The following is a 26012-nucleotide window of genomic DNA, read 5'->3' as shown; positions in this document are numbered from 1 at the left end:
CCGGGCTTGCGTTTTCGCCCTTATAAAAGAAAAGCTGTTTAATATAGATTAGATTGAATTGTTAATTTTTCCCCTCACCGCTCTTTCTCTAGAGTATTTTAGCTACGCCAATTACTATTGAATTGTTATGTTGCATGACTATGACGTCACCGTTATAGCATTTGACGTCCCACGTGCAAATATGGGTACATTCCAGGGCCACTGACATGGATTGCCGATATTTGTGTTCTTTGAGAAATTATAATCTTCAATTTGTATACCGAAGAATAATTCTGATTAAACCATGAGAGATTGCAACTGAAGGTAAGAAAAAATCATCGTCACAATGAACAAATTAGAAATTGATAGATTTATTTTAAAAAAGAACTCTAATGGAGCCTGATTAAACTTCTCATAAATAAAATATAGGTTATAAACTAAAGTTAATATCCCTGGAAGTATATTTTCATTCAACCCGGAAATTTGAATACATATAACTGACCGGAATAATATGTCTGTGAAATATTGGGTTGTATATTTATATGGTGTAAAATAATACATGAGTATTTATTGTTGTGGCTGTTCAATATTGTATATCAGCACATTCATAATATATTTTTTTAATTTCAACGCAAAAATGAAGTCATTTCACGCAACCTCTAAAAAAGAAAAGTTGTTTATTCATTGAAATTACGCCCCCTTCCCCCTTAATCATCATTATTGTAATGGAGAGTGTAATTACATACAAATACAGATATGTACATAATTGTAAAATCACTGAGTTTCGTTGGGGTACTCATTACCCCAGTATTCTTTATTATCAAGCGTACATATGTTTTATTATATTGTTATACTACAAATATTCATCATAGTCTAGGCTTTTTCAAGTTAATTGAGTATTATATAAAAATAATTATATCATGAAAGGGGTAGCCTAATCTAAACAACAACAATTATTTTATATATTTTGTTATCGCCCAAAAACACTGCGTACTCAGGCAAACAATAATGTTTTGAGATCCTATAAATTACGTTTGTGAAAAACGTATTTCCTCTTTCCCTAGTGATAATAGTATATATTATTTTCCAGCTCACTTATCGTGTCCATAGTGAAGTGAAGTGATGTACATAATATACTTTTAAAAGAAGAATAATTCACGATAAATAATAGTAGGCAATCAATAAAGGCTTTGCAAGCAAACCTTCTCATCAGGAGCGTCTGTGTTCTTACAAATATGCGATAAATAGGTCACATCATCATATACACAGGGCCCTACTCTCCTTCCTCTGCTCCAAATACAATGACTCCACACACAATACACATAAAAAACTCTAGTTTTTGAGCGCTCATTTTACCTAAAAAAAACTTAAAAAAACAAAACAACAATAATCGGAACTATGAGTTATGCGCGAATGAGCGAACGAGGGCGCGTGTGAGCAAGCACTGAAGATTCTTTTGTAATATCGTGTGTGATATATCCGCTTTTGCCTCTTCTACTAGCACGCGGGGCCGTGAAAACGCCGGCGCAAAAACACACAAAAACATAGGCAGATGTATTCCAAAAGTAGGAGTAATCCCAAGACGGAATTCCATTATGTTCATCATTCTTAATTCGTCTCGTGGTGCGTTCACATGTTGTTTTCCAAGGTCTGCCGTTCGCCCTGTGAATTTCATTAGTTGCGTACAAGAAAAATAGTATACACTCAGTTTCTTAGACACATTACACCTATAATGATGTAGTTGTGCTCTTCAATTCTTCACACCAATCAAGGGATCTCTTGCAATAAGACTTCGGAAAAATAATAACTATTATTTTAGTCAGAATAACTTGATAACCTTTCTTCAAGACGTAAGATAGAAACACATTCATACAAATTTAACTTTTAAATCTTAATAAAGAGAATAACCGTTAGTTCGTTGATTAACGGTTGTTATTTTTTCGTTCGGTCTATTTACTGGACATATTATAATAGAGTATATTCAACAAGTTCCGTTTGTATTAATTCTCTTTTAGTATGATGACCTTTTTGAATATTCATGTTTTTTTAAAATATTTTGTATAGAATTATTATAGCCTTATTCTCCTTTTTGTATTTCAGATCAAAGAGAAATAGTTACTACAAGATACGTTAACAGCATTTATTCGGAGCACTTCCTTACTAGCTCACTCCAAAGAACAATATATATTTGTTGATCATATATATTATTATTATTACAAAAACCCCATAGTATGTTAGGTCGTGCCAAGAGCAAAATTTGTTGTAGTTATTTTATTCAAATTGCACTTGTCCCGGCCTGCTTTGCTATTTAGACAACACCATCGATAATAATGATATATCCAGTAACGACAGACAATAAACTCCACAATAGTATGATCTCTTCTTGCTCCACGGAATACTCCTAAACTGTTCAAGATAGTTGGAAGAAAACACATCGTACGACATACAGGAGAATCCACATCAAATTCCACACAGCGACTCACATGACTTCTCAGCTCATACATCACCCTTAATTGAGATAATATATGTACAGCTTCTTATATAAACATATATTTGCAATAGAGTTGGAGAATTGCACAACATCTGTTAGGTGAGTCTGCCCTTCTTTTAGACGTTTGCATGTCTTAACAACACTCTGAGTGTGATGTATATAAATGTATTTTTGAAATGAAGGGAGAGGTAAAAAAACAACAACTAAAATTTGATACCATAAAATAAGAAAAAAAATATTGAATAAGTAGTCTGCATTAACTTTGAATACTTAGAAGCTATGAATGTCGTCCATTAGGGTGGCTGGCTCCTTTTGAGTGGGTTGAGATCAACTTTATACAGTATATGAATGATTGGTTCACTCTTCCTGCAATCAGAGGAAAAACATCCATTAGAAAATTTTATTTGTGAAACCTTTTTTTCTTTTATTTATCAATAAGAACTAAAATTGAACCATTTGATTAAAATCGGTTGAAAATACAAGTCAAGTTTCTACCAGAGTCTTAACTTATAAATCTACAAACAATAAATATAAAAAAGTTTCACCAGAGTTGGGGAACTTTCAAAAATAACTTTTAATCCTCCCCAAATTTGGCATGGAAATATATTTTCCCTTATTCCTTCCCTTTATCGATTCCTCAAACCCTGATTTTCGACCCACTCTAATGTTGTATAGATTATTAAAAATATATTTATCGTATGAAAGAGCGAGAAGGAAGAAAGAGCAGTTTTGCTTAAATATAAGTATATAATTTCAGAAATAGGAATTAACTTTCTCCGCATGTTCGAATATAATTAAGGAATCAATCATATAATAAAAAATATTATTATTCTTCACAAAGGTATTTCTCTCTTCTTGAGCAAAAACAACCTGAGCACACACACACACATGTGACTCCCTTTTTTTTAGAGACCCTGATCCCCTCAGGAAATCCTTATTATTATTCTTATAAAATTGTGTTTTCTTTCTGAGCTACAAAGTTTTGCTAGATATTTGAACAGATTGTTAAAAATCTTTTGAAGAAACTCTGCTATCAATTAATGCAAATTTGAAGTCCATATTTCAAACGTTATGTGATTATAATATTATTATGATACACATTTCAAATATTCAAAGCTCTAGTGGATCTCAATGGCATAACTTGTTGTTGTTTGGTGCTTTAAGTGAGCATTTGATTCTTTGGGTGTGAAGAAATTTTACATTCAAGGCTCTTTTTGATGACAATTCAACAGTATATCCTGATACTAAAAAAGGCTATTATAAAAGAAAAACGCAGGTTCTCCCAAAAATTAAGAATAATTTGAAATTGGCAAAAAGAATGTTAACAACCTTTCTTCAAATATCTACAAAAATCCTGTGACTCATAAATAAATAATAATTTTTTTTTTAAATAAACCTAATAGGGATCGGTTAATGACCGAGGTGTAACATCATAGCCTTTTATAATATTGGTTCATGTTACATAACTATATCGTCAGTGCTCACTTACTTAGTAAAGACGATCTTTCTTATTTTCTTAGACGAAGAAATAGGATGAATCGACATTTTTTTAAACATTTTTTTATAACTTTTGGAAACATGTTGTTTTATGACCCCTATGAGTCGTAGAGGGTGGTATTATTATTATTATGAAAGCGGCGGCAGCACCATCTCTCACGACGATGATAAGAATCTCTGTAAAAAAAATGTAGCAACATATAGTTATTACCGTAACAATATGTATGAATTAAAGAATTTTTTATTCTTACTAGAAAATGTAATATTTGGAGGAAAAAAATTCTAAAAATTATATATTCGAAATATAATCAAATTTTAAAATTTTTTACCAAAAAATTCCATTTTCTGGGAATAGCTATGGATTTTTTAATTTTTTTCAAACAATTTAATATTTGAAATTTAATTTTAAATTTTTTTCAGAACAGCTCTGGATTCTCTAAATTTTTTTAAAAATAGCTATAGATTTTTAAGTTTTTCTCTGATTAATAAATTTTTGAAATGTCTTTCCACAAAAAATTTATATTTGAAATTTAATTTACGAATTTTTTTTCCAAAATTTAAATTTTTCATTTTTTCTCTAGAAATATTTATTTCTTCAAATTTTTTTCCCAATTTTGGGTTTAAATTCAGGCTGTTAAACTCCAATTTGTTGCAATGTATTTTGTTTTCAGATGTTTATTTCTCTACTTATTATCCCTTACTCAGTGTTTTGAACGTTGTTGATTGGTTGAATAAGCTCTTGTTAAGCTATTGATCACAATCCAAAACAATGATTGAATCATGATTTCATCCTTGTGAAGAATAAGGGAACAACTACCCTTTTTTCTGTTTCTTATGTAAGGGGAGAGGTTGCGAGAAACACTCAAGGTAACACCCTGCTTCTTTGTTGTTCTCATTTACAACTGCAAAAATAAGAGAAAAAGATGTGAATGCTCAAGTCTTTTGTTTCTTGGGGCAGACTCAATTACAATTCCTTTTCTTATTCGTTTTTTATTGAGTGTAAACACCTTTGACCTTAGAGCAAAAATTAAATCTTTATTAAAGTTTAACTAGCAAGGAAAATAATTATTCATTAATATACATACATACACATATGTGATTATATCTGCGGTTGTTGAGTTACAGGAGTTTAATTCATCATAACTATTCACTATATATATATATATATACTTAATTTATACCTAGTACTATATAGCATTAAATTGAGATTTTAAGTCATTGAAGTGGGTATATAACTCCTCCTGTACAGTGTAGATATGTATATAGGACCCTTATCATTTTTTCTCTTCTTTGTAGGAGTCTAAATATTAGGGTTGTGTCGACAGTATGTTGAGTCGTTAAGTATCGAACTGACTTAATAAATTAGAAAAGGAAAAAAAATATATATATATGCAGCCTGGCCATTTTAATTTCGGCGATTAGTTTCTTCTGTTTTTGAGCACTAATTTAAGCCGTGGGGCTAGAGTCCAGCATGAAGAAATGTTGTCTTTGTCAATAACAAATTATCGTTTTGCACGATGAAAATTTTATCAGATGGATTTCTTTGCCGAAAAAGTAATTTTGCGCAAATTCTTGGCCTGAGAAAAAAAAAAGTAATTGAAATTTTTTCAAAAATTCAAAAAAACTAAGCCCCTTCTAATGAACTAATTTTTTTAGCAACTGTCAGATCATATAATTCGTTACAAACACGTAGTATGTCTACATACATACATGGCAGTACTAGGATTTTTTTCTTTGGGGGGAGTTAAAACATGTACAATTTTATAAGAATGTTTTTAAATTATTTTTTTCTTCAGAAAAAAACAGTTTAAAAAAAAAATATCCTAACAAAGAATAAAAATAAAGCTCAAACTTTTACTTGTATTTTTGTTACTCAAGTACAACTTCATTTCAACTTATTATTATATCATAAATCCTATATAATGTGGAACTAAACTTGCACCTATAACATATACAAAAAAAAAAATAATTTAAAAAAAAATAACATTCTTGCAATTCTCTTTATTTACTTCAATCAATAATTTGGACATAATTATGAGGCAATGGCGTTTTAGTGGATCTGAATTTTATAAGAGTCTCTAAACTTTCGATAAAACAAAAATTAATTATTTAATAATACTTAAAAATTTGAATAAAAAACAATGTGTTGCTATATGATGACACTAAAAAATAATGCAAAGCCGTTTCTTTTTCTCTTTTCATTAGATTGAAATGATATATATTCATTTTTAACAACAAAAAAGTTGTTTTTTCTACAAATTTTGCAACCAAGTTTAAGTCATGGGCTTGTCTCCTCAAAGATTAGAAGAATCCATAAAAATAAAATATATAGATTGCTTACGCTTAGATTATGTTTTTTTTTAATTTGAAAATTGACTGATGATAAGTGTTCGAGTTGATACACCACTATTTACTTGATATGGTCTTTGTGGCAGCCACATTATTATCGTATTTGCCTGAAATATGGAATATTATGTTAGTTGTTTAAGTAGTATATTATGTACTCGTACAATAATTAAATTAATGGGAAACCTACACGTTGTTAAGTTGTACAACTCGTAATACATAATAAATACAACTAATGGCAACTTTTTTTTTCCCAGACTTCTTTGTTTTTCCACACTAAAGAGTTTCACATCTAGTGAATGTACCTATGTTGTGCCTTGACTCCACTCTATCCCATGAAGCAAACAAATGAATTACCTAGGAATTAATATAATACATTATTACACTGTTGTGTGTGGATATCTTTTTTTTTTTTTGCTTAATTTATGCTTTAAAAATGTGGAACTACATATCAGAAGCTTGTCTTTTATACAACATACTATTATATTACATTTTAATGTATATGTGGTCCTTTAGAAAAAAAACAATCTTGAACAAAAATCAATAAATAGAAAACATTACAATTTATTTTATTACTTCATATATTTATATATAAAATATAGCCAATGGCGCCTTAATTATAGGGTCTAGAGAATATTGGCCCCTGACCAACTTTTGCAAAATTTTTAGAGTTATCACTAGTTGAAAATAATTACACTGGTCTGGAACATATTTGTTGAAATTTAAGATTTCTAAAACACAAAAAACTTTTTAGTCAAAATGGTCGAAAAAAATCAATCTCAAAAAAAAAAAAAAATAGTTCAAATTTAGTCTCTTCTGCATAATTATAACTCTAAAATTTAAAAAAATATATATTTATCAATTTTGGTATTTATACCTAAAAAAAAAAATTCCTTCAAAATTATCTAAAAAATCAATCTTCCTTTTTTGAAAAAAACTGTAATTCGTTCAAATTGAGTTTCTTCTGAAAAATTTGATCTCTAAAATTTAAACAAACAAAAGTTTATTGTATCTTTTAAAAAAAAAATATTTGTCTCATTTAAAAAACCTTTTAGTCAAAATTGTTAAAGAGGCCTAACGGTCCATCCCTCGGTCAAAAAAACAAAAATAAAAACACCCTCCGGACGCCCGAATGACGTCACTATTATATAAATTGCAACAACATATCAATTGTTAGGCTTTTTATTCAAACTAAAGGGATAAGTTTAGACACCCAAGAGTTATAGTAACACTTTTACAACCTTTATTTGATATAAGATACTTATATTAGCCCGGATATGGCTCTTTCAAAGATAAAATCTATTAGCTTTTCATTTTTTTATAGTGACAATCCATTTTGACTACTTAAAGTATAGTTTGCAGCACACCCAAATGGTTAAATTCGTTGTTAAAGAATAGAAATGTAATCAAGACTCAATTTTGCGAAAAATTATTTTACTTTGCTTTTGAGTTGACGGTGTGAAATTTGCTGTCCATGCAGGAAAATAAATTACTCCTTAAAGAGCCCACATCATGCACTCACAAGTTTTATTCTACCACGTTATACGACGTACATATATCCTAAAACAGACCTTAAAAAAACAATGCAATAAGACTGAAAGTTAAATTCTAAATAATACATGTACATTGTACATCCTACACGCAAATATATTATTATCTGAAATACATAGAGTGTTTTGATATTAGGTACATACCTATTTATGTACATAGGTAATATTATGTAAATGACTAAGATAAATCTTCATACATACATTCATTCATTTTTTTTGTTTTTTCGTGTTTTCAAAAAAAAGTTAAATTGATATCTCATTAGGATGATGGTTATTTTAGAAGAAAAGCAAACTAAGCTGTATCTCCCTTGTTTTCAATTCTTTTTTTTTCGGAAATAGTATATGTTTTAGGGTTTCTCAATTACACGGGAAAAAAGTATTTCTTTTTATATTTTCAGAGAAAGAACATGTTTTAGTTGGAAATCCATATTAACAAAGCAAACTTTGTCTGTCCATCTGTCTGTATGAAAAACAGACAGGGGTTAAAGTTTTAAAACAAAGTGCAAAACGCGCCTTTTAGCCCGAATTGATTCCTTGTCATATTAGTATTCTTCTTCTCATACCAGTTGTCGCTTTCATTTTATACCACAAATCATGACGTCACTACATATATCATTTTTTTTTTTTCATTTTCTCTCATGGCTTCTGTAACTTTTTCTTCCCTTTGCAGAATTCAACTTGTTAATTCAGTGAGCAGACTTCCTATTATGGAGGCTTTGTAGTAAGCTAAAGAATAATATTCAAGTATACTACTGAACGCCTCTATTGGAAAAAAAGTATTGCTAGGACCACTGCTTTGACCAAATATAGATCACGTGTTCTTCGTTTCACCACTTTGTTTATAGCTTTGGTTGTATAGTTTTTATTCCCTAAAAAGTATTTTTATCATTATCACCTAAGGTGTGCGGGTTGTTGTATTTGTAGAGCATGATTGTCCTGTTTTTTGGAATTCTGTAACCACATTGAAACCGCAAAGACATCATTACATAGTACATTTTTGGTAGATTATATAGTGTTAAATGCACTTTATATTATGAAATAATTAAATGCGGGATTTCCCAGGAAATGCACGTATATAGGTGTAAAAGCCCGATAAATCTCGGGATAACGCCTCTCTGGGATTCCGAGTAATAAACCCTAATATGTGTACATGTAATAGTAACATTAATTCAAATACAAGTACATACAAGTATAGGTATATAATATGATTTCTTGCATTCCTCACAGGAGGGGTTTTATATTATATTTTACATATATTTATTATTCGGAGGGAGGGAAGGAATTTTAGATTTGTATCCACCAGAATATACATTGATGTGTGTATATGGTATCCACAATGTACATCCTACTAGGTAGGGAATACTATAAGTACATATATGTAATTATATTTTATGCTCTGATAATTGTATTCAAAATACATTTACATAATATTTCCATGTACACTTTGTGTCTAGCTTTTTAGTAGTGGGGTCCTCTTTTGACATGTGGATAGAACTGTGTTTCTTATCAAGCCCTTTTTTCCTCCCACTTTCAGTATTTTGATCTAATCAGTCACATCTTTTTCTCCTATGCAACAGTTCTAGGACCGATTAGTTGATCTTACGGTCACAGCTAGGACAGAAGAAAACAATGAAGGACAGTTTGATTCTATAATACTTGAGTATAACTAACACATGTAGTGTCAATCCTTATTTAGCACTGCAAACTACTGTTCTGCCCACTTACATCCTACAAATCAGTCCTAAAACTGTAAATTTCGGTCCTTGATGACGTCATTAAAGTTTTTTTTCTTCTTCTTTAAGTCAGTTCTAGAACTGAAAGGCAAAAGGATCGGCGGTCTTTAGTACTGGTCCCAAGAACTGATAGCATGGTTGTTCCCGGTTCAGGTCCAGTGGTTTTATCAGACCCAGTTCATTCATTCCAACGGTCACAGCCTCACTTCCGGTCGTTGGTATCGGTTCTTTTTTATACAGGCTTAATCTGGTAACAGGCACTTAAAAAAAGGACGTCACTAGAAAATTCGGGCCCAAGAAATGATATTTGATACAAACAGAGCCGCAGCTACCTTATATGCAGAGTGCGTAGTGTTTCATGTTCCAGCAGGACCCCCGAAAACTGAGGTTGCTTAAGACATTGGTTTTCAAAGTGGGAGGCGTTAGGGGGGAGAGGGGCATAGATACTTGAGGATTGCTTTCAGTCTACTCATACATATTACAAATTTTTCGTATAAAGGTGGGCTCAGCTAAATATGTATTAGTGCAAGGGGGCCTTGGCATAGTAAAGTTTGGTGACGTAGAAAAATCATTAGAAAGCACTACAATTGCACAAATAAAACTCAAAAATTGACTTATTCATTAAAATTAATTTATTTTATATAATATACATATACATATTCTATATAGGAACAAACGCAAAAGAACCGAGACCAATAAGTATTATATTACGGTCACGGTTCGACTTTGTCGGCTCCAGTTCTAGAGGTTCAAGAACTGGAACTGCTAGGCCGATAAGGGCACAACCTTGACTGATGAGACCGTTCCTAGGACTATCGAAAGTAATCTGGATCGTACTGAAAGGACTGCAGTCTTTATGCTTTTTTTTAGACTGATCCAATACTATATACTTAGAGATAAAGTTGTAAATTCTAAGGACTTTTGGCTTGTAAGCAAATGAACCCAAAAACGACATGGTAATCCTGAAGATTTGAAATTTTTTTCTGAGAATGGCAGCTAAGCTGTCATTATGTTTTATCAGAATTGCTGCTAGCAGTTATAAAAAGGAAGGGAATTAATAAAAACTCAACTTTTTATTTTGCAAATTAACCCTTCGGCTGTGCAGCAAATTGCACTTAAATTAACCAATATTGATTGTTACAATAAATTAATAAGGAATTCTCAGATTTTATTTGAAAGGTCACCTATCTGGGCCGATACAAGTCTCTTAAACCAACTAATAATTCATGGAGGTATGTAGCTCAATAGCAAGGTTCACGGTAGAAATTATTTTTTTGAACTCAACGTACATAAGTTCGATACTAGGTCATTCCAAGAGACAGAAATATTCTTGATATACATGGTCTTCAAAGTTAAATTATAAGGTCAGATGAAGTAATTGTAGTACTATACTGTTAACTTAAGTTCAATCAGTGCAGTTCCATCTGACAAATTAAATTAATTTTTTTAGTCTAACCCTATAGTTCGATTATTTTAGGTCTCATATTTTATGAGAGACAATGTTTTTTTTTTTTTTTTATATCAACCATAATTTATTTTTTCAAAAAATCTCAAAAGCACACGATATTTTCTAGAAAAAGTACTATATACATATAATATCTATTTATCCTTTCGATTATTCAAAAAAATCAGTGGAGTTATAAGTAATTAGAATCTGTTTCCTCGCACATTAGTTAGTTTATTTATTTTACTATTAAGTGGACTTCTATGTTAGAGGAAATCGAAGGAAGATACTTCTAAATTGATCATCAATATCAAGAAATGCTCGAATTCAGAATTCCATATTCCAGGAGAGACGACGGGATTAAAATTCATCCGAGCTATCTCGGTTTAACTTCGTAGGACGTCACGGTAGTTCATAATACATTTGTTATAAAAAATTTATCCACAAAATAGGTCTAGACAGATGCCTTTTTCAATTCTACTCTTAGTCCAACAAGGGCTTAAACTTATAACTCCCCCGCAAATCTTGAGTGTTACTCTCTGTCATTCATGAGCTCACTCACTTCATACTTTGATGTTTTCTTCCTAAGAATGGAAGAGTAAGGATAACAACTTTCGAAAATAAATAAAACACTTTTCTTATTAACAGCTACAAAAAGTATTGTGCTCTTTTTAGGTGACTCTAATAATATAAAGTCATAGAGGAAAGATTATTATTGTATTTATTTTTTAAAAAGTAAACAACCATCCAAGTGATCAAATTGAGAGCATATTTCTATACAGTAGGGTGTTTGATAAATATAGACCGTAACCTTTATTGTTAACTAACATTCTCTAGTTCTTTTAACCAAAATAAATCTACCCTATTTAAAAAAAATTAAGTGGTCCAATAAATTAAAGCTTTCCAGACGAAAGTATAATACACTGCTTTATTGTCTCATTCCAAAAGAGTAATAATTAATTTGCCAGAGAGTTCAATTCATAATTCAATTTTAAATTCTTCGTGTATTCTTTGCTATTAGGTTGGATGGTGGGGCCCTTTGAGAAGCGGAAGGTTTTATTTGCTAGAACAATTTCATGAATATGATGCTTGAGTGATAGAAGGTACAGACATAGTGTCTCAGGCCCCCTTAATATGTTCCATTCAAGCTGAAATTTGTTCATACAAATGTACAGTCCTATAGAATGGTAACTATAAGATTAAGTATGCACATAGTGATGTAATGAGATGAAGAAATAGAAAATTGAAGGTAAGATGATGGTGGTTTTGAGTTGTGTGTGGGTCGGTGACCTCCGATTCTATTATTACATATTTACTTTTTATATGCTATATACCCGTACACGTTACAACTGGCAATTGAAGGAAAACGCGGAAGAAAGAATGAAATTCTTCCGAGGGCGCAATTTGTTTTTCTGGGTTGTTGAATTCCTCCTTTTCTCCAAGATTACAATTTCCACAACGACGATTATTATATTTATGATTACATATTAGAGGGAAAGAACAGATCCGTAGAAAGTTTAATATTGATGTACACTTATTATAATGTTGATGATGACGTAAAGAGGCCAGACGTTTTTACTGGCGTCACAAATTGCAACATTATTAAACGCAACGCCATTTTGGGGTCTCATAGTTGATATTAATAATTACTGGAGTAAATTAACACTCTTCCAAATATTTTTTATTCAAAATGCAAAAAAACTAAACACTTGTGTTCTGTCAATGATAAACAGTAGTGATATTTAAATAAATCAGAGTAGTTATAGATAATGAACATTTCTATGAAATGACATTAATTTTGTTTTAGATTGATTAAAGACGAGAAAAGTGAGATGATATCAAAAAAATATCCTATTATTGCAAATATAATATAATATTTATTTCCTTTTTTTTTTAAATCCAAAATTAATTTTTTTGGAAAAGAATTTGAATATTATATTCAATTTCAAAGATTAAATTTTCTAGTAAAAAGCAAAAAAAATTTTTTTTTTTTTTGGGTGGTGTACTACAGCCCCTCCAGCCAACCCTTGCAGACCCCTTTGATATATTTGATGTATTGTTGAAGTCCTTTTATTTGTTGTCCCACGTTGTCATCCAAATAAACGCCAATTGTTCACCATTTTTTATAATATTAATGGAAAAAGTGTTTCAATTCTAATAAACATTGGTTGTTTAGTAATCCAAAATGGCAGACATTTAAAAGAGTGGTGTCACATAATAATATACTTTATTGGTATAATAATAAACAAATAGCTAATAAAATACTTGCTAGAATACAACTAACTAAAATGGCGGATAAATTATTCCTTTTTTTTCTCTTTTAAAATTTGAATGAAAAGAAAGGGAATATTGATAAACCCACCCCATTTATCTATATATACATAACTACTATTAAAAACATCTCACGATTACAATTATAATTTTTCTTTTTAACTACACGAATTTTCATGTATGAAGTTCATTTTTCTCATTCACTCACTCTTAAGTATGACTTTCCCTTGTAGTAAGAGGTAAAGTTATAATTTATTTACTTGTAATAATTATAGGGTTCTTAATTATTACATTAATTTTTTCCCCTCTCCTTTTTCTCTTTTTATCATTATTAACAGGATTAAAAGTCGGTTACTATAGCTGAATCATAGGCATATGAGATGAACATTTTTAGGGGGGGGGGCAATATCGTAAATTAATTGCTCGAATAATCCTAGTTATTAGTGATTGCCCCTTACCCTCCAGTCTTCTTCGCCTATGGGCTTGGATATTGAGTGAAAAATGAAGACTATTTATGTTTTTTGTTCATTTTTGAACGCCTCATCGCCTGAACAGTAAATATATAGTTGAACAGTCCTCATTTAATTTTTCATTTCTTCACTTCTTTTTATTTGTTCTAAAAAGCAAAATGGAGAAACACGTGATCCAGTTTAGGAAAAAATTAGAGAACTACGAGAATACTTTGTCTACCCACTAGGGGTATTGAGGGTCCCATTAATATTCTTAATTTAATTAAGTAGGTAAATTCTGTGAAAAGAAGAAACATTGCATTATATGAAAGTCAAATGATTGAGTCTTGTCAACCTTTGATACCTCAAAATTGACATCCCTAGAAGAAAAAGTTATCGAATCCACCTAATTTTTTATAAAAAAAATCATTTGGTTGTGGCAAAGAAATGAACGAATGAGGGAAATTATTCAAAATTCTACTTTTGAACAAAAAAGTGTGAAAAGGTCCAAGCCCGAGTATAATACATATACTGTCAAACATGGTCCAGCATTCACTTGTTTTAAGAGGTGTAATCGCATTAAACTGTCATAGAATCGTTACAGAATAGGAAACTTGGTTTAAGGGGTCACATGCAATAAGCAGTCACTTTTTCATTTCCCTTGCCTCATCACTTAATACACATTTGACTGTGGTATTTGTGATGTAATGTATATCCCTAGTGTTGTCTCGTCCTTATTTATTCGGTCCAGTTTAATGTTAGGAAAAGTCCTATTGGTCTTTAGGACTGTCAGTGCCTGCACTTATTAAAAAAAAAGATTTTATACGGATAGCAATAATTAATAGCTAATAAAATACCTGCTAGAATATAACTAAATACAATGGCGAATGGATACTTCCTTTTTTCCCTTTTAAAATTTGAATGAGGAGAGAGGTACTATAATATATATAACTTGTGATGAACCAAACTCAAATATAATGTCCACCCCTTGTGTTGAGCCGGTCCTTATTTATGAGTACAGTTTAGTGTTAGGACAGGTCCTATTGGAACTTCGGACTGCCATTACTAGCACGGATTTGAAAAGAAGAAGAAGAAATATAGTTGAGTGACGTCATCAAGGGCCGAACTTTATAAGTTTTTAGGATTGATTTACAGGACTGCAGTAATCAATCCTAAATAATAGCCGACACGACACTACACATCCCTATAAAATGGAAAATGTGGAAAGAGAGAGAAAGAAGGAGCTGGAGGATTGATGTATTTCCTCCATACTATTCCATACTAATAGGAGGCACACGAGTTGTTTGTATGAAGGTGACGAATGGGTTTTTGAATAAAAAGAGAGAAGGAACAAAACTTTTTGAAAGTAAGTCCCCATTTTGTAAGTAAGTATGTAAGTACAAAGGTGATCAATTTACTTCATTCACGAGAGGCAAGTGATGGTGGTGTTGGTATACATACGTATAATGATACTCTAACCTACACACAACTTGAACACACACACACACCTTCATTTTTAGCTATATATTTAATAATATATTATTTAAGAATTATTATTATTATATTACATTTCATATTTCGGAGAATTTTATATTACTTTATATTCTGGAAAACTTGTTTGTATTTTGTGCTATGTTTGGCTGTAACGTCATTCCGCATACGTACGTACGCCCAGAGAACCATTCAAATAGTATACATATATCATAAGTAGTAGGGCTTAAATAAAAAAATTTAATTACATATTTATGAAGTTGCAATGAAATAGAATGACAAACATGTTGTACGAACATTATTATTATATCATTGGGATTTTTGTTCCTTATAATGTTTTTACCTTTAAAATATAACGCAACTTTTCCTATGAAAATAAACAAAAAAAGTGCCAAATGCAGTTGCTAGTTATCCAATTCTTCCCAACTACGGAATTATTGCTCAATGATTCATAGGAATTGTTCATAGTTTAAAAGGAGATCATTCTCATTCAACCAGTCAACGTTCAGCACACTAATCAAGGGAAAATAAACAGAAAAATCTTCAGCTGACAACATATATTTTTGTGTTAGTGAGATAAGGCTGTGTTATATATATATATAAGTTCCTTTTTGGGATTGTTGAAGAAGAAGATACCTAGCCGAGGTTAAAATATACAATGACCCCAGTAACACGCCCTTATGACGTCATAGATGTTCCATAATTATTACTTTCTCATTTTAAAATGATTTTTTTTTCTATCCTTTGAATATGTGGTAGATTCTTAATATACTAGTTTTTGAAGGATACGAGCTGGCCGAGAGCTGCCAAACGGACATTATACTGATTTTTAGAAGTTATTTCTTATGTGATCAATTGGTCTGGCTCACGAGCTCCGTCAACGAACTAATTATACTCGTATCTCAATGTTTTAATGCATGTATGACTTAAATCACATTCAGAAAACTTTTTCTTCCTATTAGCTTCATGATTAATTAATAGGGTTACCAATCGTACTCTTTTTACATATTCTCCGCATACTTTTTTAAAATATAAATTGATTAATGTCTGGTTTTCTAAATATTTTCCAAAAAAATAATAATTCATCACTTCGTTACATTTATTGTTTCTTTCAATCTTTCCTCCTTAAAAAGAAACTTGAAAATGCCCAAAATCTGTTAGTAGTTAGCCAATTCTTCTTAACCATGGAATTATTATTGAATAATTATTGATAATTGTTTACAACTTAACAAAAAGGTATTTATAATTCAACCAATCAATACTCAGAACACTAATTAGGGGAAAATAAGCAGTTGACAACAATCCACGATATATTTTTGTTTCAGTGACTGTAGTGTTGTATTAACCCTTATTTATTCGGTCCAGTCTAGCTTAGGACCGGTTCTATCTGTCTTTAGGACCGTTTGTCCTTGGAATTTTTCATAAAAATATCCATGGTTTATTGGGTCAAATAAGATATATGAAATATGTATTTAGCTTATTACACATATCTTGCAAAAAATGTTATAATTTTCATTATAATATCACATTTATTATTATTATTAAAAAATTATATTATTATTTAGTTAAATAATTTATTCTATTATATAACATAATAACTAAAAAGAGGAAAAACACCCTCATTAACGTCAAGAGGGATCAATTTTACCTCCTTTGAGGAATGACAAGTGGGACTGGACTGGACCGTGGTCCTCGGTCCTAAATACAAGACTGTCTGAGAGATAACTTTGTTAGATTTACGAAAAATATCCTTGAGGTAAAAAAGAAACAAAAAAACTGAAAGAAAGATAGACAGACAAAGTTTGCTATATTTATATAGATAAGTAGAAGAGGATGCTTGTGTTGCAGAACAAAATACAGGGAATAAAAACAAAGAGTGAAGGTAGAAGAACAGAGACAGAGAGAGAGAGAGAGGGATGTAGTAAGATACAGAGGAGAAGAGAAGAGGGGAGAGACAGAGAGAGGAGAGAGATATTGAAAGAGAGAAGGGAAGGAAGCTTTTATTTCGGTCAAAGATAGCCTCTTAATGACTTCAGAGGGTTAAAAAAAAAAAAAAAAAAAAATCATAGGTATGTACTAAATTATAATATACACATGTATACTGGCTAAATTTCAGACTTCTCTGTTCGACCCTTTTAGATTCGATGTGTGATAATATTAAAAAAAGACTTTTAAATAGTGTTGTAATTGTCCTTATTTAGAACTGAAAACTGGAGTCCCGTCCAGTTCAGTCCTGCATATCAGTTCTAAAACTGATTAAGTTTAGTCATGATGATGTCACTCAACGTTATTTTTTTTTTCTTTTTTAATCCTTTCTAGTATTCAGAGTTCCTTAGACTATATTCGATTGTACCGAATAAATAAGGACTGGGAAAACACTACTTGTAAATACATTTAAGATGTTGAGAAGTGTTCACATCTTAACAAGAGCGAATTCTAATTCAACCCATCGACAGCATTCGGACTATGGATTTTGGAAAAGGAGCAGAAACATCCACAGCTGAAATACACTGTCCATTTTTGTGTAAATGAGGTAGAGCCGTGTCCTAGATAAATGTAAATGGTTACATAATAGATCATGGTTACAAACAATTCATTTCATTATTGAATATTTTCTCTTTATGCTGCTATTTAAAAATAGTATAGAGAATTTTAATGACTGGCACACGTTCATTATATATATACCTATATATTTGGATTGAGAACTTTTTATATTCAATGTTTTTGATGATGTCATAATTTTTAAAAGGTTAAGTATGGGGAATGACTTTGCGAGTTTTGATTAGAAGACAGGTTTTTTTAATAAAAAATATTATCATTATATATCTTTACTCACTCAATTCTGTATGTATGTAGTTATTATATAGCTACAAACTCCATCATCTCCAGCTCTCCTTCAAATGTTGTGTTGTAGAGTCATAAACAGACACATATTGTAGAATTGTGTTCTGCTGCAATTACATAGTTAGTATATGTATTATTAATATTCCTTTACTTTCCCTCCACTCTCACTATCCGAATGTTTGTTAGTAGTTATATATGTACATACATAGACAGAGTAGTAGAGGCTCATGTTGTTGTTGGGTCTTTAACCCCAAAGCGGATCTACCATGAATGTATGCAAACATCAAAAGTACCTACTAGGCTGAGAGACAAAGGCAGCTCGTAAGCATATTCATATGTGTGAATATGATATCATACATAAATACGTAAAATGATTGTTCTTATGAAGAGGGTTCATTAGAGTTGTAGGGCATAAGCATTTTGTAGCGTGCGAGTTGTGTTGTAGTTGACAAGATTGTTTATATTTTCTGAAGCTGTTATCATTATTTTGTAATTCTTGAGGAAAGAATATCTCAGTAAAATGTGCGTGTACTCATGAATGACTGAGAGTATAATAGCTGAGGATGATTTGTTGAGGAATTATTAGTAGTGTTGAAGATCGTGTGTACTTTACGTATGTTAAAAAACAAACCGAAAATAAACATGTTAACCCTTACGATTTGAAGACTGTTTGGAAGAAAGCAGCTTAGCTGCCATGATGTTTTATTAGATCAGCTACTATCAGGTTTGAAGAGTGAGGAGGGCGAAAAGTAAATAAACAATAGCATTGGAAATAATTAGGCCTATGTTGATACTCAATTCTACTCTAATCACACATAAATGTTCCTTCAAGTTTTTTTCCACATAATTGAATGTAGTAGAAAAGGAAGTTGTTAATTAATAAGAAGTAAAATAATAAAGACAACAGGTCAGGCAAAGAAAGTCCCTTCCTTCGTTTACTAATTCCAAAAAACCGGGCGAGCTACAAAATACACAGGATTTTTATCACTAGTTATAAGAATAAATACCTGCTCGGCCCATTATCGAAAAGGGGGGAATTTTACCCTATTTTCTTACTTGATACGGATGGGTATTTGTGTTTTATTTCCTTGCTTGCTGCTAATCTAATGAAACCTCATGATAACTAAGCTTCTCTTCTTCCCAGAATTATTTATATAGATTGGTCTACCATGTTGATTTTTAGTTTTTTTTCTTTAATATAGGGAAAATGCTTAGGAATGATAACCATAGCTATTTTGATAAACGGTAAAACTTAATGATAGTGTGTGTTTTGCATGTTTTTTCAATTGGTTTTAGGGTTTTTATTGTCGCATCATCATAAATTCAAAGATCGAATATCAGACCGTGGACTGAAATTAAAATTTCTAAACGCTAAAGTTATTTTTCCAAAAAAACTAAATGACATTTCCTTTTTTCCTCAATTTTTTTTGGTAGACTAACTTTTACTATGATAAATGTTCAGATCAGTTAGTTAAAATGATAATGGCCACAGAACGGTCTATAATTTTTCGGACTAATAGGGTACTAGCTTGAAAGTAGTTGGTATATATTTATATTTAGTAATTATTAAGTATTTATAATTTGCATTAGTTCTTAATTTTCTTTTATCCCTGTACATACACCTACGTTTAATTACGGCATTGAATAGATAATGATGATGTCATGATAACGGCCATGAAATGGACTCATAGTAAGAATAATTATTAATTATAAAAAGTTTTCCTTTTGCATTCCTTTGTTTCTAAAAGGGATCATTACTTAGATTAAATAGAAATATGTACAAAATGTCTTCCCCCCCCCCTCTTTTTGAAGTCCTTCTTTGTTTAATTAATCTTTGAGAAACAGGAGCCTCCAAGAGACAAAGATACGAAATGGTTTTAAGGGTGACCATAGGAATTCATTTTGGAAGAACTCTCTCAGAAATTCCATTATTAAACCATGTAATCCATGACACATAACTAATGGCGTTGAAACTCAATCCCAGACTTCTCTTTTTTTTTAGTTTCCGTCCTAATTGATTTTTCTAGATCGATTTTTGCCACTATTATACAAATGCTCGAATTTCAAATTTCTTAGATCAATCGTCGTTGATATTTTCAGTGTTTTCAGTTATTAAAAGAGTCTCGAAACATCTGGAACACATAAAAACAATATAAAAAGTAGGCATACAAGTACATCAATATATTATACGTCATAACTCATTCATAACGGTTGTAAAATAAAAATTTACATACTCATTTTAAAAACTCTGGTGCTGACAATTAATATCTATAAAATATTAATTGTCAGCAAATCTTCTATAATAATAAAACAAAATTGAAGTCCCGTGTATTTATAATAACATCAACTCTTTCTTCCTTCAATCTAAAAGGATATTCCATTAAGGAAATTAGGCTGTTTTATTATGTGACCAGGACATACAATTTGAGTATTCAGTAAGTTGAAACAATTTGACTAAATTGAATGCAACATCTGTTCTGTTTCTAAAAAATCTTGCTAATTGTAGTGAAAAAATATTTAAAAAATTACATAGATTCAACTTAAGAGCTATCGAGCGAATAAAAATAATTCATAAATATCTTTATTTGTGTCCGGCACCGAATTTATTTTTCGGTTCAGTATTTAGTTATTTTTTCTAGAACAATTTGGGCCGATTTTTTGGTCCAGACCGCGTTGTCAGACATTGGACCGATTTTATTTCGGTCTCATTTTATGGACCGTTTTTTTTTCGTCCTCAATTTATGGACTAGTTTTTTTCGGTCTCCTATATTATGAAATATTTTTTTTTAATAAATCAACTGTCATTCATTTTTTTTCCCCCCAAAATCTTTACTTTGAACCGATTTAGACCTAATTTTTATTTGACATCGGTCCAGAACAAGATTTTTGTTGGACCAAACTAATTCCAAACTATCCCAAGGACTATTTTCAGCTGATTTTGTTTAATATTTATCTTCACAAAACATCTCGTTTAAATTTTACTATAGAAAATATTAAAATGTGTACCACCACTAGATAAGATCAACCCTGTATTATATAATATATTTTTTGTCCAATGCATGTAAGCCATATAAATAGTTTCTTTGGGGTCCTTGACTTTCAATATTTATTATATGGGTATGTACAGGGGGGAGTTTTATATGTGGAAAAGTTAATCAATAATGCATGTTATAATTTAATTAAGCAATACACAAATCTTTCGTTCTTACATTAACCACTCAAACCGACCACAGCCTCCAAACTGCCCCTGAAACTGGAACAACCCTTGATGAGGATCTCCTTAATCATATTTGCGTCTTCCACGAGAATGGAGCTGAAAAGGAGTCAACAGTTTTATGTGCACGTTAATTTGACTTTCTCTCCCCAAACATAGTAGTCCAAGGTTTTCATGTCCGGCTAGATAGGAGGTCACATTTCCTTCTGGAAGTCTAGAGTGCGTTTTTTGCTCTCTGAACGATCATTAGTCTTCCTTGTATCTGTTTATGACCCGTTAAACTCCTTGAAAGCCTAGTCAGCATCGTAAAAAGTTGACTTTGGTATCTTCCAAAAACTCAATAATCGGAGTCTTTTCATAAACATAGATCTTAAGTTTGTCAAGATATTTGGATATGAAGTTGTTCTGGATTTGAAATCCCCCCCCTCCCTGAATATATTATACTTTGTATGTATATAAGTACAAATGTTCTTTGCCCCAGTGGTCACCCGTGGGTATAATTCAGAACTGTTTATATGGATCTGATCCTGAGCACTTACCCTTTGTGATCTATTACTGTTATCAAGAAAAAGTGACGCTCTGGTTTTAAATCTCTTAATGTGTAGATAAATGCTTGTCTTACAAGAATTAATGATGACAGTTTTGATATTGATGAAGTTGAGTAAATAAAGAAGGTTTCTTATAATTGTACAATTGTGTACAGAGTCTGTTGGTTGTTGATTAATAATTTTTCCCCTCTTGTCTTCTTGGTTTTTCTTTCTTTCTTCTTCTTTATCTTAAGGTTTTTTATTGTTTTTATAATCCTCTTAAATCCGATTTAAATTTTCTATTATTTTTTTTCCCAGGTTTTTCATTTATTTAAAGATATTTAATTTTTTCTTTCTACAAGATTTTTTTTTGTCTTTACAAATACATTAATAATATAATATAATATAAATTTATTTTATACAATTTTTAATTGTAATTGAATAAGTACTTCATCATGCTAAACTCTATTGAGATGTCTTCTTGTATTAGATTATGAACAATATTATTATTATAGCATTGTATATAGTCTATAAATAAATATATACACTGACTTGTTCTTTATTCTGCATTAAATTTTGCCAATTACTAGATTATGTATCCACTACAATGGTAGTACATATATGGATATTAGTGGTGAGACTCGGTCCAAGATCGAACTTTTTCTCCAGATTTGTCTTAAGTAGGGTTTAATCCTTTATCTCATGAATTAAAAAGAAGGGAAAAATGCAAAAATGACTCTTTCTTTTTTTGAAATGTTTGGTGTATAAGAAACATACCGCAAGAGAAAAAAAATCTATTATAGAAAAAAAATTAAGAAATGTTGCCCTGATGTAACATTATGAAGTTAAGGTGAACAAATTCCTAGAAAATAATAAAATAATTTTTTTTTAAACATTCTATAATAATCATTTTATATATTTAATATGAAATTTCATAAAATACAATTTATATTATTTTTCTACTAATAAATAATTTACATACCATTTTCCATACAGAATTATATAAAGGTTATTGAAACTGAAGGGTTTGAAACCTTCATGAAATAGGTAAACTCCAGTATTTTTGATGCTGAAATGTACTAATATATATCCCTAAACACATATTTACACAATAATTCTTGCAGGTCATCCTTCTTTGATATTTTTTGATAATAGAGACTATTTTCTGAAGTGTTGATCCGTGGTAAATTTATGAGAGAAAGGGTTAAGGATGATGAAATGTTTCTGGATCTTGCTTATAAATTAAAAGCGGCGGTACCCGGCATTTCCTGGAATCATTAGGCGTCGGATAAAAGACAAACTTAGCTTTACTAATGTAGAAGATAATTCCCTTAAAAATCCTCTGTGTTACTTTTTCTTTTTCATGAGCACACGTAGCTACTCAATACTTATATCAATTCATATGTCGTGTTCTGTCTTCAAGAGTGAAAGAATAATAATAAGAGTTTGGGAACAAAAAATGTTTAGATGACTGATCAGCAGAGATGGGCAACATACCAAATTTTCGTATTCGTACTTCTGTACCATGAGACAAAGTGGTTCCGTATACATCAATTTTTTTCAGATTATGGTTCTGCACCCCGTATATCCGTACCGTCTCAAATTATTTATCACAAATCACAGGTATTCCATTAATAAATATTCAAAAAGATCTCAAATAACAAGTCTAATAATAAAATATACATTTTTATTTCTTGTATTATCGTCTAATAACTTGATAATAAATATAATTACATAATAAATAAAAAAATATCAATAAAATATAAGATTCAATAGATATAATATAATGAGAAATGATGAATACAAAAATCAAATACACCATTTAAACGTGCTCTTCCTCCCCTTTTTTTGAAAGTAAGTCCAAGTATCCCTTCATAGAGAATAGATTTTCAAAATTCAAAAGGAAAGACTCTTCAATAAGTTCCGAGGCTTTCTCACAGATGGCACCACTATTGCAAGATCTATATTTTTTAACGTAGTACGAGCTTTCAAACGAAACATATCTAATTTTAATGACAATCAGACTATCTTTTTTTTTTACATGTTACAGATCTTGAAGGGACGTTACTTATGATGTTTGTAAAAGAAATTGATTCAAACCAATTTTGCGTGTTGATATATCACTGCTTCTCGATGAGAAAAAATACCGGAAAGGCAAAAATTTGGCTTGATAAGCGTTATCCAAACTCTGCTCTATCGAAAGCAACTATGGAACGTTGGTTTGCTGAGTTAAAATATGGCCGTACAGACACTGATGATGCTGAACATTCTGGTTACCCAAATTCTGCAGTTGTTCCCGAAAACATACAAAAAGTCCACAAAATAGTTTTTTCCAATTGTAAAATGAAGGTGCACAAGATAGTTGACATCCTAAAAATATCCAATAGGAGTGTTTTCACTATTTTGCATAAAAAATGTTGTATGAAAAAGGTATTTCCAAAGTGGATGCTGCGTTTGTTCACAGTTGACCAAAAACTGTAACGTGTTCAGGACTCGGAGCGTTATTTGGTACTGTTTTATCATAATAACCAATAGTTTTTGCGTCGGTATGTCACAATAGACGAAACATTTTATAAAAAAAAATTGTATCATGCTTAAAGGAAAAAATGTTGACAAATAAAGTTGAGATTTGCTAAAATATTGAGTTTTATATCTTTTTAGTGCCAATACCCCTATTTATTTTTCATAAAGATACAGTAATATATATCAATAGAAAATATCATGTTTATTACATTCTCCATATTCCAACCTGAAAAAAACAAACATTTTAATCAAAAAATAAAGGGTGATTCAAAACCAGCTGTTTTTGGATTGTAGAAATAAAACACATAAATATTATATCATGGTCCAAACTTTATTATGAACCGATAAAACAATCGTTTATAATTATTTCTAGAAAATAATCCCCTTCATATGTTGGCCACAACTGGCCTTTAAATGATCCATCCTTTGGCGCCAATTTTCAATGACGCGTTCGAGCATTGTGTCCGGAATCTCACGAATAACTCGCTTAATATTTGCTTCCAATACTTCAATCGTCGCTGGTTTATCCACATAGACTTTTGCTTTTACGTAGCCCCAAAGAAAAAAGTCCAAAGGTGTGATATCGCACGATCAATTCACCGGGCCAAAACGTGAAATTAATTGCTCACCAAAATGATGTCGTAATAAGTCCATTGTTACGCACACTGTGTGGCAAGTGTCACCGTCTTGTTGGAACTTAATATCGTGGAGCCCATGTGCTTCAATTTGAGGTACCAAAAAGTATGTTACCATGGCGCGATAACGTTCGCCGTTGACGGTAACGTGTTGGCCGGCAGCGATACGTGCGAGCTGTACGTGGCCTACCAGACAACGGGACATCCCAGCAAGTTGCCGCCCCTTCAAATTTTTCGATTATTCTGCCAATTGTGGATTCTGAAGGTCGATTATGTGGACCATAAGTGTGGCGTAATTTGCGAAAAACTTCTTTCACAGAACGCTGATTTTCATAGTACAATTGAACAATTTGTGCACATTGTTGTGGTGCATATCTTTCCATGAAGAATTGTAAAACAATACTGAGTAAAGATGACACGTATGAATTTGACAGAACTCGCACGCGCCTGTCAAAAAATCCCTACTGGAAAAAACCGCTCGTTTATCCTTTAGATAAGATACAAAGTTGAAAAATGCCCAAATTTAGCATCAATACCCATACATAGATTTGAAATAATATTAACCCACCATACTTAGTAGGGTTACAATAAAATCAATTTTTTTAAAGTAAATGGCTTAAGTATAATAATGGCTTCTAATTGTTCAAAAAACATGTAATAAAAGTTCGAACAGTTTTGAAAAATGTTTAGAGGTAGCTCAACGGCCCTAAAGTTTTGAAAATTTGCATTTTTAAAGAAAAAACTGTGTATTTGCTTGAATACTGTCCATATACCTCAAATTAAAGCGTTTTTGTAAAAACTATAATTTGAGCTAACTAAATAAAAAAACAAATTTTTTTAAATTATTTGCAAGAAAAATAATTTATATATCTTCAAAATAACGTCAATTGAAGTTGAATGAAATTTAGCTCATGACCCTCTTTTTAATTTCTTTAGCATATTGCAACCCAACTATTGGACTGATAAATATAAAAATTTGTAATTTTCGTTTAATTTATATTAAATTTAACGATTTGAA

General features: G+C 31.0%; 1 long non-coding RNA gene across 1 annotated transcript; it reads left to right on the top strand.

Annotated features, from left to right (window-relative positions):
- Nucleotides 1–1555: 1555 nt before the first annotated feature.
- LOC121128980 (uncharacterized) lies at nt 1556–24474 on the top strand. The gene is made up of 5 exons (XR_005868320.2): nt 1556–1829; nt 2080–2569; nt 22833–22883; nt 22961–23459; nt 23887–24474. It is a non-coding gene; the product is annotated as an uncharacterized lncRNA (long non-coding RNA).
- The last annotated feature ends 1538 nt before the right edge of the window (nt 24475–26012 follow it).

The sequence above is a fragment of the Lepeophtheirus salmonis genome, chromosome 1 (assembly GCF_016086655.4).
Source record: "Lepeophtheirus salmonis chromosome 1, UVic_Lsal_1.4, whole genome shotgun sequence".
NCBI lineage: Eukaryota > Metazoa > Arthropoda > Copepoda > Siphonostomatoida > Caligidae > Lepeophtheirus > Lepeophtheirus salmonis.
This window is presented reverse-complemented; position numbering and strand designations above follow the sequence as displayed.